This window comes from Sesamum indicum, linkage group LG9 (genome assembly GCF_000512975.1).
Source record: "Sesamum indicum cultivar Zhongzhi No. 13 linkage group LG9, S_indicum_v1.0, whole genome shotgun sequence".
Classification (NCBI taxonomy): domain Eukaryota; kingdom Viridiplantae; phylum Streptophyta; class Magnoliopsida; order Lamiales; family Pedaliaceae; genus Sesamum; species Sesamum indicum.
This window is the reverse complement of record NC_026153.1, coordinates 10,546,767-10,554,469: the sequence shown is the minus strand read 5'-3', so window position 1 is coordinate 10,554,469 and position 7,703 is coordinate 10,546,767. Positions and strand designations below refer to the sequence as shown.

Below are 7,703 nucleotides of genomic sequence, written 5' to 3'. Positions count from 1 at the left end.
TGTGCCCACCGCCTCACTTCATACAATATATATATATATGTTATTTATGATATATATATATATAATATGATTATTTTATTATTTTATTTATTTAATTAAACTTTTCTCAAAATACCATTTACGTCCTTTCTAATTTTCTTAATTAATATAATTTGCTCTCAAATATTATAACAAACTCCAATTTAACCCGTCCAAGCTTTATTATATTCCAATTATAGAACATAATTTATTTACTAATTAACCAAGTTTCATAAAAATTTACCAATTAATCCCCCAATTATATATTATAATTTTTGGGCCGTTACATGTATGTTATTGAGTACAAAAAACGAGCATTACCATTTGGACACTTGTTGGTCATATTTGAAAATAGTGATAAATTGCGCACTCCTGAAGACTTTGATCAAATGGCAAGTACTGAAATTCCACTAAACAAAGATGAGCCTGCATTATATGAAGCTATTATGAAGCACATGATTCATGTGCCATGTGGTCATTACAATCCTCAGTCTTCATATGTATGAAAGAAGGAAAATGTAAAAAGAAAATTTTCAAATCTAGTTGTGTCATATACTTCTCAAGTAAATAATTTATACCCACTTTATCGAAAATAAGAATGTCTACCTATTCCGTTAAATAGTACTTCTCAAATAATGGTTGATAATGGATGGGTTGTTCCCTATAACCCATGGCTTCTTTTAAATTACGATTATCATATCAATATTGAAGTTCGTGGAGGGATCAAGGGAGTAATGTACAAAGATAAATACATCCATAATGGTCTAGATAGACCAGTTATGGAATTGCACGATGGGCAAATTATGATGAAATTCAACAATTTATTGATGGTAGATGGGTATCTGCACCAGAGGAATTTTGGCATATATTTGAGTTCCCAATAAGCAAGATATATCCTTTAGTCACAAGAATGCAAATACATCTGCCGAACCAACATTAAGCTGGTTACAACACTAATGAAAAGTTAAGTGATATTTTGGCGAATGAACATAACTCCAAAACTACGTTTATGAGTTTTTCAAAATCAATTGTGATCCTGCATAAGCTGAAAAGTATTTATATGTTGAATTCTCGCTACACTTCAGATGAATCCAACATCAAAAGACTTGTGACACTTGGGTCACAAGAAGAAATGACAAAGAAGTGTCCGTTGAAATAAATTTCTCTCTCAAACAGAATTCTCTTTGCTGGAAAGTTGCCCTACTTCATCCTCCGCCTGCGGCCATCGTTGTTGGTATATCTCTCGGCAACAGCTCCCTCACTATCAGCTTCCCCTCCCTTAGGCCATTCTTTCCACCGATTTAATGCCATTTCCCTCTACCTATGTGCCCTATTGCCCCTGATTTGCCCTAATTCTGCTCGTTGCTCAGCTCATCCCCGTAGCCTTCGTCGCATGCGACTCTCCCTCCCCTCCCTCCTGCAGCTTTTTCCTATGATTTTCTGTTCTTGCTTTAGGCCTTTTACGCGGTTAGATGGAATCAATTTCCCATTTCTTCCCTATACCTACCTTTTTCACCCCTTCCCTTTCCCACCTACCGCAGGTGCCACTCCAGTGCTGGAGTTCACTTCCTACTTAGATCCCCCTACTTCAACTATTTTGTAGCTTTCGTTACACATATCAGCCTTGCCCTCATCTCCACTCCCCTCCAATGACCTGCCGACTCTAGAACTCTTCTCCCTTCCAAATCCTTCCCCCTTTGTTTTCCTCCTTTCAATTTCAGCCTTCATAAACCTCGACATTTCAAACAACTTACATTGCCTTCCTTTTCATCTCAACTGAGCCCAATGGAAAACACTAGTCCCCCTATTTCATTTGATCAGCAACCTGCTCCACCTCAACCACCTCATACCCCAACTGCCCTCCCTCCCAAAAAATCTTACGCCAACATAGTCCAGAATCCCTCTGCTTCACATTTTAATATGATCCACCTCGTGTAGCAAAAAAAAAAAATCTTTCCTGAAATAGTGAACTTCAGCTGCTGGGAACTGCTACTTTGTTCTAGGTGAGTCGGGAATGAGGTAATCCAAAGAAGAAACATGCATTCTGGCAGGAAGACTCAAGTTTGCTCTTTAGGTAAATTTTCACATGGTTTGTCTAATCTCAACTTTTTAGACTTGTTAAACTTAGACTTAGAGGTACGGTGAATGTGGGTGCTATTAATCTTAAGCATGTTTTGATTCAACTTTCACATGAAGATTTTTCTATGTTATGGTTGAGAGGAGAATGTCAATTTGATAATTTTCATATGAGAGTGTTTAAATGGACACCAAAAATTCAATCCTCAAATTGAATCCCCCATTGCTCCTGTCTGGATTAAGTTCCTTGAACTACCCAATCATCTTTTTGAGAAAAGTGCGTTATTTGGGTTGGCTAATTTAATTGGATTACTGCTCCCAGAGTTCCTGCTATTTTCATTAGGGTTGAGGATTTGACTCTGAAACAACCTATTGTCTATGAGAATTGTCCTCCATATTGCTCTTTTTGTAAACATTTGGGCCATGATGAAGCAAACTGTATCAATAAGAATAGAGGAGAACGAATCAAATTGAATGCAGGTAATGAGGAAGTTGTGATTAACAAAGGTAAAAGGCTATCTTTCTCCTCAGACAAAATACTAATGCAGAAGTAAATAGACTAAAACACAAAGAATTACCTAAACAAAATCAACAAGAGGCTAATCCTAGAAAACAGAGAAAAGAAAAGAATCTGGTGCCAGAAGTAGACCTTTATTGTGAAGATGGAAATCTAGAAAAGAATCCACACTACAAAACTTGGCCATCCACTAAAGATTGCAGCACGTATTCTCTAGAAGATTTTAATTTTGAAGACCCTTTGATATCTGACTTGCTAGAGAAGGACTGGGATGCAGATAAAAACCAGTGGTCTTTGGGGGTTCAGAGTTGACCAATAATGAAGCTACTCTCAATAATTTGGGCCTAACTTGTGATATTATCAATGAGAGCACTCCTATAGTTGGACCTTCACTCAAATAGAAGGTTTCTAGACCAAGCCTGTTGGAGTTTCCAAAACCAGAATTATTTTGAGAGGAGTGAGCAGCACTCATGCAAAGAAAGGGAGCCTCTCATTAGAAATGGAAATTGTGCAGATTCAAGATACTCAAGTAACAAATACAGTGGAGGTCCCAAACACTCAGGATTTTAGCGATGAGGAGGAAGAATCAATACCTATTTTGAACAGATTCCAAAGCTTAGAGGACAATGATGCAATGCATAATCTAGTAAAACTCAACCACCTAGAATAAATCATTCAAACTCTACATATTCAAATCTCAGTGCAGAGGTGAAAGAAAGTTCCTCTGATCCTCAAGGAAAACGACAAGACTCCTCAGAAGTTGAAGCCACTAACATTACTCCTGAACCTGCATTGCTAGACCTAGCCGCCCTGCCACAGGAGCATATTTCCACAGGTTCAACATCGAACAAGTTGAAAAGAAATAGCTCTCTGGAAGAATCTAATCTAAAAATCACAGAAAATGAAAGTAAAGGTAAAAATGAAGAAGGTAATAGTGTTTCTCATAATCTCCCAAAGAGACATACACGATCCACATCCTCATTATCTCTTCATTCTTAATGGTTAGAATTTTGATTTGGAATATTCAAGGTATTGGTAAAACTCAAAAACAAAATATTTTATTCAATATGCTTGCTGAACATAAACCTCGTATCATTATTCTGCTTGAATCGTTTGTCCAATTAGATGCTCCTTTCTTTTTTCGAAGGATTAGTTTTAACTCTATTTTCTCTAACTCCAATAACAAAATCTGGTGTTTTGCTCAGTTTGGTTTGAATGTATAGGTAGTGAAGGATAACCTTCAATATTTACATGTTAGAATTAACTCTAGATTCTTGCTTGAGAAAATTTTTTGCACTTTCATCTATGCTACATGTTACAGAACATGCCTATAGGAAGATCTCAATGATTTAGCTTCACAAACAACTCCATGGATAGTTGGAGGTGATTTCAGCACTATCCTTCACACTGAGGAGAATCAAGGGGAAACCATTAGTAGTTTGGGACCAATAGACGATTTTAGAGACATGATGTTTGAGAGTAAACTTATAGATGCTGGCTTTGAGGGTGAACCTTTCACGTTGACTAACAAGAGAGTTTGGAGGACGCTTGACAGAGTTCTTTACTCCAAGGAATGGTCTATATTCAATACTATAAGAGTTACTCATCTACCTAGAAGACTCTTTGATCAACATGCTCTACTCATCTCAACTACTAAATCAGAAAATAGATGCGCATCCTCTTTCAGATTTCAAGCAATGTGGACCATGCACCATAATTTTCTTGCAACAGCCAACTACACTTGGTGTCTTCCGATATAGGGTTCAGGAATGTATAAACTCCAGCAAAAGCTTCATAGACTGAAGGATCATCTGAAAGACTGGAATATGCAGACTTTTGGAAATGTTTTCACCCACGTTGATCAAGCAAAGTTTGCTGCTAATGAAGCCGAGAAATAATTAGATAGAAATCCCTCAAAAGCCAATCTTATTTAAATTAACAGATCTAATGCTGCTCTGGTACATGCTTTCGCACTTGAATTAGTCTTTTGGGAACAGAAAAGCAATTGCAAGTGGCTTGAAGTAGGAGAAAGGAACACCAAGTGTTTTCATTTGTTTGTTAAGAAGAAAATATTGCATGGCAGAATACACAGAGTGGTGGAAAATGATTAGGAAATCTCCAATCCACTTTTCATACCTTTTAGAAGGGGTTTCATCTTCTTTGTGCTCCACTATCTCCATAGGAAATTAGAGAATTGGTTTTTAGCATCAATAAGGACAGTGCAGCAGGTCCAGATGGTTTCTCATTAGTCATCTACCAAACCTGTTGGGATATCATGGTAAGGATGTTGTTAAGGACTTGTTTTGTGGCACCACACCACAATGCCAAAGAGTAAAAGCTACTTCTATTTCACTTATTCCAAAAAATAAATCTCCTCAATCTTGGTCAGATTTTAGACCCATCTCTGTATGAAATGTGACAAACAAAATCATTTCCAAGCTTCTCTAAGTAGTTTCATTTCTGATGACATCCTTCTAGCCCAAGAAATGATCCACTACCTTGACCAGAAAGACAACAAAAGCAATCTTGTCATCAAACTAGATATGCCAAAGCCTATGATAGAGTAGAAGTTCCTTCACTCAGTGTTGGATAAAATGGGTTTTAATTATAGATTCATTCATCTCGTCAAAAATTCTATTGAAGATTGTTGGTTCATAGTTCTTGTTAATGGAGAGCCCTCTTGCCTTTTCAAATCCTCCCAAGGCTTTAACAAGGGGATCCAATCTCTCTAGCCCAATTTATTTTAGCAGCTAAGCTGCTTTCTAGAGGGCTTGATCATCTCTTCTTCAATAATCTAGGAATTTACTATCAAGCAAGCTGCAAACTTAAAATTTCACACCTCGCTTATGTAGAATTGAGCAGGGGTTCTTACCACTCGTATGTAGTTCTTGGAATGGTTTGAAGAGTAATTAGGCCAGCAAATCACTTATTGTAAAAGCTCATTCATTCACGGGAAAAAAACCAATTTGGCTGCTTAAAGGATCAAACCCGTTACTGGCTTTTCAATGAAGAGTCCCCATCACTTATCTTGAAGCCCCGCTCTACAAAGGTAATAAAAAAGAAAGTTGTGTTTGATCCACTATTAGACGAGGTTAGAAAGAACATCACAGGGTGGGAGAATTGTTCCCTTTCCCATGGAGGGAAGCGACAACTGATTAAACGTGTTCTATCATCTATACCTGTCTACCTTTTGCAAGTTCTTAGCCCTCCTGTTGGAGTCATTAAAAAATTGGAGCAAATTTTCGTCAAAATTTTCTGGGGCTCCTCATTGAACCAAAGAAGAATTTACTAGACAAAGTACCATAATTTATTCTATCCCATCGAAGAATGAGGTCTTGGAATTAGAAATATTAGAGATGTTATTGCAGCATTCTCCCACAAACTTTGGTGGTGATTGAGATAAAATACCTCTTTGTGGGCTAACTTTATTCACAGTAAATAATGTCGAAAGTCCTCCCCTGCTATTGCCAAAGCTATCAAAGAAGATTCCAATCTTTTGCTGCCATATCAGATCAATCTCTTAAAATAACATTTTTTGGAGTTTAGGAACTGGTGATGCCTCTTTTTGGTTAAACCGGTGGCTCCCTAAAGGCATCCTTCAGAACCTCATTAATAAGCAGACTCTATCATATGTTCCGGTCAATCATTTTTTGGACTAATTTCCAATGGGACATCAACAAACTCCTTCAAGAAGTCCCACAATAGATAACTGACCTCATCATTCTTGTTCCAATTAATCCTAAACATAGAGATTTTAAGCATTAGAAGCCACCTCCTCAAGGAGCCTTTTCTACAGCCTCAGCTTGGGATCTTTGAAGAGACCATAAACCTCCAAATTTGTTGTTTATGTCCGTATGGTCTACACTTCTTGGTCCAACTATCTCTATCGTTACCTAGAGATTTATCAATGATTGGATCGTTATTGACAACAAACTGGAAAAAGAAAAGGAATTTCTCTTACTTCAAGATGTGGGTGTTATGCTAAGGAGGAAGAAAATTGTTGTTCAGCTCTTCCTACAGAGTAAAGTGGCTGTAGAAGTTTGGGGCTTCTTCGTTGAAAAGTTCCAATTGACAGTTCCTGGCACTGATAATATCTCTACTTTCTTACAAGCTTGGAAAATCAACCACCACTCTCAAGTTCACATTTGAGATATCTTGTGATCTTGATTTTGTGGAATACCTAGTCCTTCAGAAATGCTGTTAAACATGAGGGGGCTTCTTTTGAAGCTAGTGCAATCATCTTAAAAACATTCACTATACTCGGCTCCTTTAGAAGACTAAATTACTCGAGACAACTCATTGGAAAGCAGACAAATTCTCTGCCTTCTTAAAATCCCCATTCCTTCTAATAAGGTGGTCAACAAATGCAAAGGGGTGTATTGGGATAAACTGGAGAAGGATGGGTGAAACTTAATACGAATCAAGCATCTAAAGGAAATTCAGGCATCTCAGGAGCTAGAGGAATCATCAGGTTCCACAAAGGACAAACTCTTTTGGCATTCTTTGAACCGCTTGATAACATGTTTGACATAGTGGCTGAACTCAAATCTGCATTGAATAGGGATTTCATAATATTTTAATTGAAATAGATGTTCTCTCCATTCTCGAACTTGTCCCTACAGGAGCTTTGTACCTGCAATATTTTCTTATTAAGATCAGAATTCTTATGTTGCAAGTTGAAACTAAAATCTCACATATCAATAGAGAGGGTAATCAAGAAACCTATTTCTTTTTCTATCACAACAATTCCAAATCTTTGAAGTAGAGAACATAACAAGTATACACAAGGTATGATTAGACTTGATGGTAGCAAGCTTTCTTACATTAGATTCTAGCTATGGCTAGCAATGCTTGATGACTATCTTGAGCTTTCCCAAAGCCTCTTCTCTGAAGGAGATGCCCTCCTTCTTTGTAATATCTCTGTTTCAGGGGTTGTCATTTTCCAAAACTACTATTATTGCGCTTAAATGTTGGATACTAGATTTAGATTGCTTCTATTACTTTTGCTTTGGTGGAGAAGTTCTCCCCCCTTCTTTGCTCTGTTGATTCTCCAGGTTCATTCTCTTAGAATTGGGGATACTGCATTTGTATC

General features: G+C 37.3%; 1 long non-coding RNA gene across 2 annotated transcripts in view; it reads left to right on the top strand.

Annotated features, from left to right (window-relative positions):
* LOC105171217 overlaps positions 943–7,703 on the top strand; it is a 22,790-nt gene continuing 16,029 nt past the window's right edge. The window contains exon 1 of one of the 2 annotated variants that reach the window (XR_848554.2): positions 943–2,092. This is a non-coding gene — a long non-coding RNA (uncharacterized LOC105171217). The remainder of the gene's footprint in view (positions 2,093–7,703) is intronic. The other variant, XR_002287816.1, reaches the window with a different exon arrangement.